Source organism: Impatiens glandulifera, chromosome 1 (assembly GCF_907164915.1).
Source record: "Impatiens glandulifera chromosome 1, dImpGla2.1, whole genome shotgun sequence".
Classification (NCBI taxonomy): Eukaryota; Viridiplantae; Streptophyta; class Magnoliopsida; order Ericales; family Balsaminaceae; genus Impatiens; species Impatiens glandulifera.
This window is the reverse complement of record NC_061862.1, coordinates 117786395-117795371: the sequence shown is the minus strand read 5'-3', so window position 1 is coordinate 117795371 and position 8977 is coordinate 117786395.

Sequence of the window (8977 nt, the reverse complement as noted above, 5' to 3'; positions counted from 1 at the left end):
TTTCAAAACAATTAACTTTATATGTTCCAAAGAACTAGTTCACGGCTTTCCAAATGTTAAGTTTTCCAAAGATAAAGTATGTGCTGCATGTCAAATGGGAAAACAAATAAAGTCATCTTTCAAAAGTAAAGGAAATTATCAATCTGAACGGTGTTTAGAACTTTTGCATATGGATTTGTTTGGTCCGGTTAAAGTAACCAGTCTAGGAGGCATGCATTATACTATGGTAGTTATTGATGACTATTCTAAGTTTGCTTGGGTAACATTTCTAGACTCTAAGAGTCAAGCAACTCCAAACCTGGTCAAACTGATTTTGAGAATACAAAATGAAAAATCTATTCGAGTAAACAAAATCAGAAGTGATAGAGGAACTGAGTTTATAAATAACAGTTTAACCACTTTTCTTGATGATTCCGGTATTAGACACGAGCTGTCTAGTGCCAGAATTCCTCAACAAAACGGCATGGCTGAGAGAAGAAACCGAACTCTCAAGGAAGCCACAAGGTCAATGATAGCTGATTCGGGTATTGCTCAAAAGTTTTGGGCTGTGGCTATCAATACCGCATGCTACACACAAAACCGATCTTTAGTAACTAAACACTTTTCCAAAACCCTTTTGAAATATACTATGATCGAATTCCAAACATACGGTATTTTAGAATTTTTGGTAGCAAATGTTTTGTTCACAACAACGGCAAGAATTACTTGACCGCTTTTGATGCTAAATCCGATGAGGGAATAATGTTGGGATATTCAGCTGTAAGTAAAGCCTATAAGATATATAATACTAGGACTTTAACAGTTGAAGAAACAGTCCACGTTCTTTTTGATGAATCGGTCGAACGAAACACTGCATTACCCTTCGACCTTCACAACAGAATGGAAAATTTCAATATCTATTCTGATGATGAAGACGAGGTTCCGGTTTTTAGACGATTTGTCAATGACCAAGCGGTTGATGCTGAACCTTAGCCTGTTCAAGCCGCCTTACCGCAGAAAATTGACTCTTCAGTTTCGACTGAAAAAATCGGTCGGTTTGACTCCATTCAACCTACCGATCAGTCTAACCTTGATCAGCCAACCAAAAGCTTGATAGACATGTCTCGGATAAACCTCAGAAGGAACAAAAATCATCCTCTTGAACTAGTAATAGGTAACATATCCTCACCCGTCCGAACTATGCAACAAAATTTGGAACACTATGAAAACTCAGCTTTCATATCACAAATTGAGCCGAAAAAGGTGGATGAAGCATTGTTAGATCCCGACTGGATCCTAGAAATGCAAGAGGAATTAAACGAGTTTGAGAGAAATAAAGTCTGGTACTTAGTCCTTAGACCGAAAAATAAACCGATTATAGGAACACGATGGGTATTCAGAAATAAACTCAATGAAGACGGTTTAGTTACGAGGAACAAAGCCCGGTTAGTGGCTCAAGGCTATAAACAGGAAGAAGGTGTTGATTTTGAAGAATCATTTGCTCCTGTAGCTAGACTTGAGGCCATCAGAATATTTTTAGCATATGCAACTTTAAAAAATTTCAAAGTTTTTCAAATGGATGTTAAAAGCGCTTTTCTAAACGGTAAAGTAAATGAAGAGGTATATGTTAATCAACCTCCAGGTTTCAAAAATCCAGAACACGAAAACCATATTTACCGGCTGAACAAAGCTCTTTACGGTTTGAAACAGGCTCCAAGAGCCTGGTATGATACGTTAACACAATTCTTATTTAATCACAAATTCACAATAGGTTCAGTTGATAAAACACTTTTCAAATTTGAGAGAAAGGAACAAATATTACTTGTTCAAATTTATGTCGATGATATTATTTTCGGATCAACCGATCCAAAATTATGTGATAAATTTTCAAAAATGATGACCGACAAATTTCAAATGAGTATGATGGGAGAACTGAGTTTCTTCCTAGGACTTCAGGTTAAGCAGATTGAAGCCGGAACCTTTATAAGCCAACCGAAGTACATAGCCGAATTATTAAAAAAGTTTGGAATGGATACATGTGCGGAAGCGGCTACACCTATGAGTCCTTCTGTGAAGTTAGACAAAGTTGAGGATGGTCAAGCCGTTGACATCACAGCATATCGAGGTTGTTTTACCTAACAGCCAGCCGACCTGACATTTTGTTTGCGGTTGGAGTATGCGGAAGATTTCAAGCCAATCCAAAACAATCACATTATACTGCGGCCAAAAGAATATTAAAATATCTAAAGGGAACTCAAGAAGTGGGACTTTGGTATCCAAAAGACTCAAGTTTCCACCTCATAAGCTACTCAGATGCTGATTACGCAGGATGCAAGATTAATAGAAAGAGTACAAGTGGTACCTGTCAGTTTCTAGGTGACCGGCTAGTTACCTGGAGCAGCAAGAAACAAACCTCAGTTGCAACATCAACCACAGAGGCAGAGTATATAGCAGCCGGAAGCTACTGTGCACAACTCCTCTAGATCCAACAACAACTAAGGGACTTTGGTGTAGAAGCCAAGGAGTCTCCAATATTCTGTGACAATACCAGCGCGATAGCGATTACATACAATCCGGTGTTGCACTCAAGAACAAAGCACATTGACATAAAACATCATTTCATCCAGGAGCATGTTCAGGAGAAACACATCCGGCTGGAATACGTCTCGACCGAGCAACAAGTAGCAGACATCTTCACGAAACCGCTACAGGAAGCTAAGTTTCCTCATTTTAGAAATATTCTAGGAATTACTGATATTAAGCAACTTATATCATGATCATGCATGCATATTGCTTACATACGTAACACCGAAAAACCGGGATATGTGTTCAGGGAGAATCTCTCGCTTCTCAAACCATATTCAAATAGGGGATTGAAAATTCAAGAATGCTAACCGGGAGGAAGTCTCCGGTTATACCTGATCACTTCATGATGTCAAATCACGTGTATACTTACTATACGATTGAAATAAACTGGTAGAAGTGGATATACTTAATCCAAAGTTGAACAAATGTTGATATGACTCAACATTTCCTCACAATTGGAACAAAATATCCAACTAAAACCGGTCATGGAAAACCGCTTAATACAAATGCACTCTGGTTTTGATGGAATGAACTTTTCCGGTTAACTTGGAACAACCAACCGCGTTTTCATGCATACCTTGAGAAATGAAGCCTGTAATAAATAAAAATAGTCTACCGCAATCGAGATGACGACATGTGTACATCATCAAGAGAGGGAGACTCACATCTTGTCAATAGATTTTTGTCATCATGAATATCTTGGTAATAATTAGTTTTGCATTGGAAATAAACATTATACTTCAACAAGTTAAAGCCTATTAACTAATTGATGACATCATTAAGCATGCTTAACCTATTGATCTAGCCGAACCACTGTCTATATAAACCACCCTTAAATCCTCACAAATCTTCACAAATTTCACTATTCACAAAATTGTCTTGAGCTCACTCTATCTCAAGAACATGAACTCCAACTCACTAGCAAAGAAAATTTTATTGGCTGATTTTAACTCAATCTACCAATACGAAGATCATGAGGTCAGAGAAATGTTCTTAGTCGTTGAAAGAAGCGGGCTAAGAGGGTTTCTTGAAAACAGATTCATTCTCGACTACCTAGTAGTCGATGAATTCTTCCAGACCGCTAAGGAGGTGCATCGAGACATAATCGTTGCACAAGTTTACGGTCAATCCTTTCTATTCAGCGAGACGGATTTCGCTGAATACTGCGGTTTGCCCACTGAAGGGGTAACCGATATAACCTACTCTCCGGTGACCATGGAAGAAATGTGTCATCGGTTCTCCAACTCTGACATCCCGGTTAGACCCTGGAGTGCTAAAAGACAACTCTCTCACAAGTACCAGCTTCTTTGTGAGATTCTGGGAAAGTCCGTTTTGGGCAGAGAGAAAAGCTAGTACTACACCCAAAGGCTTTTCGAGATGATGATCGCCGTTACGGTTGGGACACCGGTAAATTGGTCCTAGATCATCTTCAGTAACCTGAAGAATATGCTTCTTTCAAACAAAACCGGCTACGCTCCTCAGCTAAGCGGTTTTTGTGCTAGCTTGGATATCCACTCCGGACCCTTCGTCACTCTTCATCCAAAGCACGTGCTCACTAAGGAGAGAGTCCAAGAGCTGATCGACCGATGGGAAGTAGCTAAGGCAAAGAGGAATCAAGCGGCTGGGTCATCCAATGTTTAAATCATCTCTCGTCCTTTTGTCTTTTCCAAACTGGTAATTTTGTTGTACTACCGGTTTGGTACCTTGAATTAATGAAGATCATTTCTTTCCATTTTAGTCAAAAATCAGAAAATTCTAAAGTAAATGACCAGCATTAAATGCGCCGTATCAAACCATATCGAATCACTCCTTGAAACAGAAATCTTCGTTTTCAAGAAGCATGCTTGATCCGATTTGACTAGACATGCGTTTATCTTCTTGAAAATTGACAAAATATTTATGATCAGACATAAACGGTCTGATTATTCAAAATATCCTCATTTAATGCATCCAACCGCTCAAGCTATAAAAAGGGGCTCAATCCTGCATCTTCAAACACGCCTCCTTCACTCCTCTCTCTAAAGCTTGAAAGCTCAAAACACTCCTTTCGATTTTCACTCTCATTCTTCTTCAAAAATGTCTGCTGAACTAAGAAACACAATCATCGTCAACTTCGAAGAGGTAAAAGATGTCCGGTTTCACGATACCATCTTCCAACCGATCATAGAATCGGGGCTTCAAAAATTCCTTGAAGGCTCAAACACCATCCTTGTAGAGGAAGTGTGCGAGTTCTTCAACAATGGGCATATTCTCGACGATAGCAGTATAAGGACCATCGTTGACGGAAGATTTGTTTGGATTACCGAAGAACATTTTGCCGCCTTCTTCCACCTTCCAACCGAAGGATTTTCTAATTTTCCAACGCCATTCTTTCCGGCTAAGGAAGACTTCGGCTTTATCTTTTCCTCTTCCATCGAACCGGTCAAAGACCACGGGAAAAGGAAAAACTCGCCCCTCACTACCAAGTCTTTCATGATTTGGTTCATCGGTCTATCATGGGACGAATGTCAAACCAAAACTACAACCGGGAGTCATTCGACATCATGATAGCCATCATCCGCAAATCGGCAATCAACTGGTCCTCCTACCTATCAAGAGGAAGGGTCAGTTTCGCTCCACAAATCTCTCGATTTTTGGAGGCTCAACGCCGTAACCTTGGGCCCGGTGTTCCTATCGGACCGGCCAACACTATGACTCTATCCATGCTAGATAGATGGATATCAAGGATTGAGGAACGGACACCCGACAACACCGTGTCCAAGTGGCTTGACAGAATGGTGGAAGGGGATTGGGTCGATCTAAACTAAGTTATTTATTTTTCTTTCTGGTTTTCTGGTCATTTTGTTGTACGACCGAAAACCGCTTCATGTACTCTTTCAGACGTATTTATAAAATTCTCTAATCTTTAAAAGTCTGCGGTTATTCAATATCTTTCTTTCCGGTTTTGAAATCAATAAACATAAGACTTCATGTTAAATGAAACTTCCGGTTAACAAAGCTTCAATCAAAAACGAAAAGTTTGAAAAATTTACCGCCCACGGTTTTACCGTACAAAATTTACCGCCCATTGTTTTCTCCGCATTTACCGCCGAAAGTTACTGCAGTAACTTTTGGAGGGAAAATTGGCGCCAAAATATTATCAAGTGACGGTTTGTCTTCTAACCGTTCAAAACCGCCCACTATATAAGTCCAAAGCAGTTCATTTTCTACACACGCTTTCTCTCTCTAAAATTCTCAAATCTTCAAAGGCTCTCTAACTTCCGTTCATCGCTGTTCTTCATCCTTTTCTTTCACAAATTCATCATGGCCCTAGGTAAAGCACCTTTTCAATAGATGTTGCAGGTTGATTTCAACGACATCGACGAACACGCCGGGGAGAAAATCAAGGCTGTGCTTCAATCTCTAAGAGATTCGGGACTGGAGGCGTTCTTGTCTGGTCCGTTCGTCGTCCACCCGACGGCAGTCATGGAGTTTCTGGCGACGACGACTTTGACGAAGAGGAAAGTCTCCGCCACCGTCAGCGGCAAAGAAGTTCATATCACGGAGGAGCTTTTCTCTAAAGCTCTGGTTTGCCGAACACCGGTTTGGACTTCAAGACTGACCTGACCGCTGCAGAATCTAATACGGTCCGGTTGGTGATATCGGCTGACGATCAGGATCTGGTGATTCACTCAATCCGGAAGAACAAACTGAAACCGGAGTTCAAGTGGTTGATGAACATCATCTCTCGTTCGATTCAGGGTTGAGGAGGTAACTTCGATAACCTGACCAAACTTAAGCTGAAAATAATGATGGCTATTGTCCGCGGTGACAAGATAGATTGGGGAGCTGTTATCTTCGAACAGTTCTGTGAGATGGTGATACAGAAGGATGTCCGGGTTCAGGTCTTCGCAATGCAAATCGTCAAAATTCTTAAGTTCCTTAATGTGGAACTTGGTGAAGGTGAACCGCTCCCACCCAATAACATTCTCAACTCAGAGCAAATGAGTGAGAAGACTGACAAAGCGGCTAAGCCGAAGTCTTCCAAAACGAAGTCTTCAAAGGGAACCAGTTCATCCGCTCCGGCTGAAGAAGGTTCAAAACAAGAAAAACCGAAGGGGAAGGCGGTTCAAGCCGAGGCCTCCCAGAAGAAGAAGGGAAGGAGGAAGTCTTCCGCAAAGAAGATCTCCAACAAGCAAGCTGACTCCGAGAAAACTCTTTCCTCGGACAATTCACCGAAGAAAACCGGAGACGTCTTCCAGCCTATTCCCATCAACACCGTTATTCCCATCAATGTCGACTCTCCACCACTAAGGCAAACCGAACCCTCGGGGAGCCAAGAAGCCAAGTCAACATCAAAGGAGGCAGCAGAGGTTAGTATTCACTCTGAAAACTCCAAGTTCCCAAGCAAGAAGATCGATGAGGTAATGGCCGACGTAGGCTTAAATACCTCAGAAATTATTGTGGACGTAGTCCAAAACATTGCTAAGGAAACCGAAGACGATGTGTCAAGTCGTCTTAAGCTAGCTGATCAGGTTGAGATACCCGGTCAAAGTGAAACCCATCCGGTCGAAGAAACGGCCAAAACTGTGAACATTACCCCTCCGGCTCAGGAGGGCAATACTGAAGAAAAGGAACCATCCGGTTCAGCGGGGAACAAGTGCGTTCCAATCGACACAATGATCCAATCGGCTCAAGATGGGCCAGCTGATTCAACTTTCATACCTAAGGGCCAGTTCAAGTTAACAAGGGAAAAAAGGTTTTACTCGAAGATTCCGCGGTCAAAGGAAAAGGTCTCACGCAAACCGGCTCCCAACCTGAAATCTTAACCGAGGCCGAGGTAGTCATGTCCGCAGAAGAAGAGGAGGAGATGTTTGTGGGGCTCTTTAAGGACATGGACAGAGATGCAAGTGAGTTGATATCACTATTTCACTTATGGGTAAAACTCCGTTGTGAGACAAAGCTGTCAGACATGATCCCGACGATGAGCGGTAACAAACATTGGGATAAACTCTTGGAAATAGAAGAATTGGCTCTCAAGCTAGCGAATACCAACGTTATCCAAGCCGCATTTAGCAAAACTGCGGTGATTCATGAATACGCCCGGTTACAAGCAGTAGAAGATGCTTTGAAGGAAGTAGAAGGAGCAACCTTAACTCCTATTGAATCGAGAATGTTTGAACGGTTTCACTCAGTGCGTGAAAAACTCATTCAAAATATTGACCATTTCGACGTAAAATGGATAACTGATTGCAGACATCACTTAACTCATGCCGACTTATATCAAAGCAAGCCTTTCTTTGGTGCCGGGGAGACCTCCATGACAGCAGAAAACCGGGGAAATGATCCTCCTCAAAATGATAAGGCTCCGGAACTTGAGCAGGTAAAGCAGGTGGTGATCGATACACTTAACTCTAGTCTTGGGAACTACAGTATTGCAACCGATGAGAAGATTGCAACAGTTGAAACCAACCTGACGATCACTATTCGGGAATCAGTTCAAACCGAAATGACCAACACCGCTCAAACATCGATCAGGTCTATGATAGATGAAGCCGTTCAAACTTTTGTCAAATCACTGATCGCATAATCCGTTCAAACCGCAACCGCTCCCTTAGTCGATATGTTACAAGCTATGGCTGTTCAGATTGGTGAGTTTTCCAAACTTCAGGTGAGCAAAACTCAAGAGCAAATCAATTCTGACGCCGAAACCGCAAAGAAACTACAAGACGAAGAAAGGGAGAGGGAACGGTTAAGGAAGGAACTTGAAGACAAAGATCATGCGCTTGCCAAGCAGTGCAAAGAGGAAGAACAGGCAGCTCTTCAAGAACCTCCACCGGCTCAACCCTCGCACGCTATGAAGACAAGGAATAAGAACAAGCGAAAGGCGGTTGCAGAGGTGATGAAGCGGGCAGAACAAAACAGTCAAAGAGTGATCGAACCAGTCGGGCTGAACGTGCAACCTCTTGACGAAGAAGAAGAAGAGGACATCGAAGAACTCGACCGGCGTAAGAAGAAAGCGGTCGAAATCTCAATCGCAACCCCAAGCTCCAAACCGATTATTGCTCAAACATCTCGACCACCAAAACCAGTATGTGCCGGTTTTGGTTTCGGCAAACGAACTCCCGGAATCTCAAGTGTATTTGTCGGATGGCAAATTGACGCTGAAAGAAGAGACAGGGAATGGAAGGCAAGGGAAGAGGAAGAAAGAAGGCGGAAGGAAAAAGGAATTGAAAAAGGGGGGCCATCCAAACCTTAGTCTCTTTTACTTTCCTTATGAACAATTACTTATGTTTGATTTGGTTTCAGAACTCAGTCGTTTTTATCATATCTTGAAGTTATTAATTTCCTAAATTTCCTATGAAAAATCAAAACATGTTTTGAAATTTTTCTTAAACAGAAAAATAATTAAAAAGGGAGAAATTGTTAAACA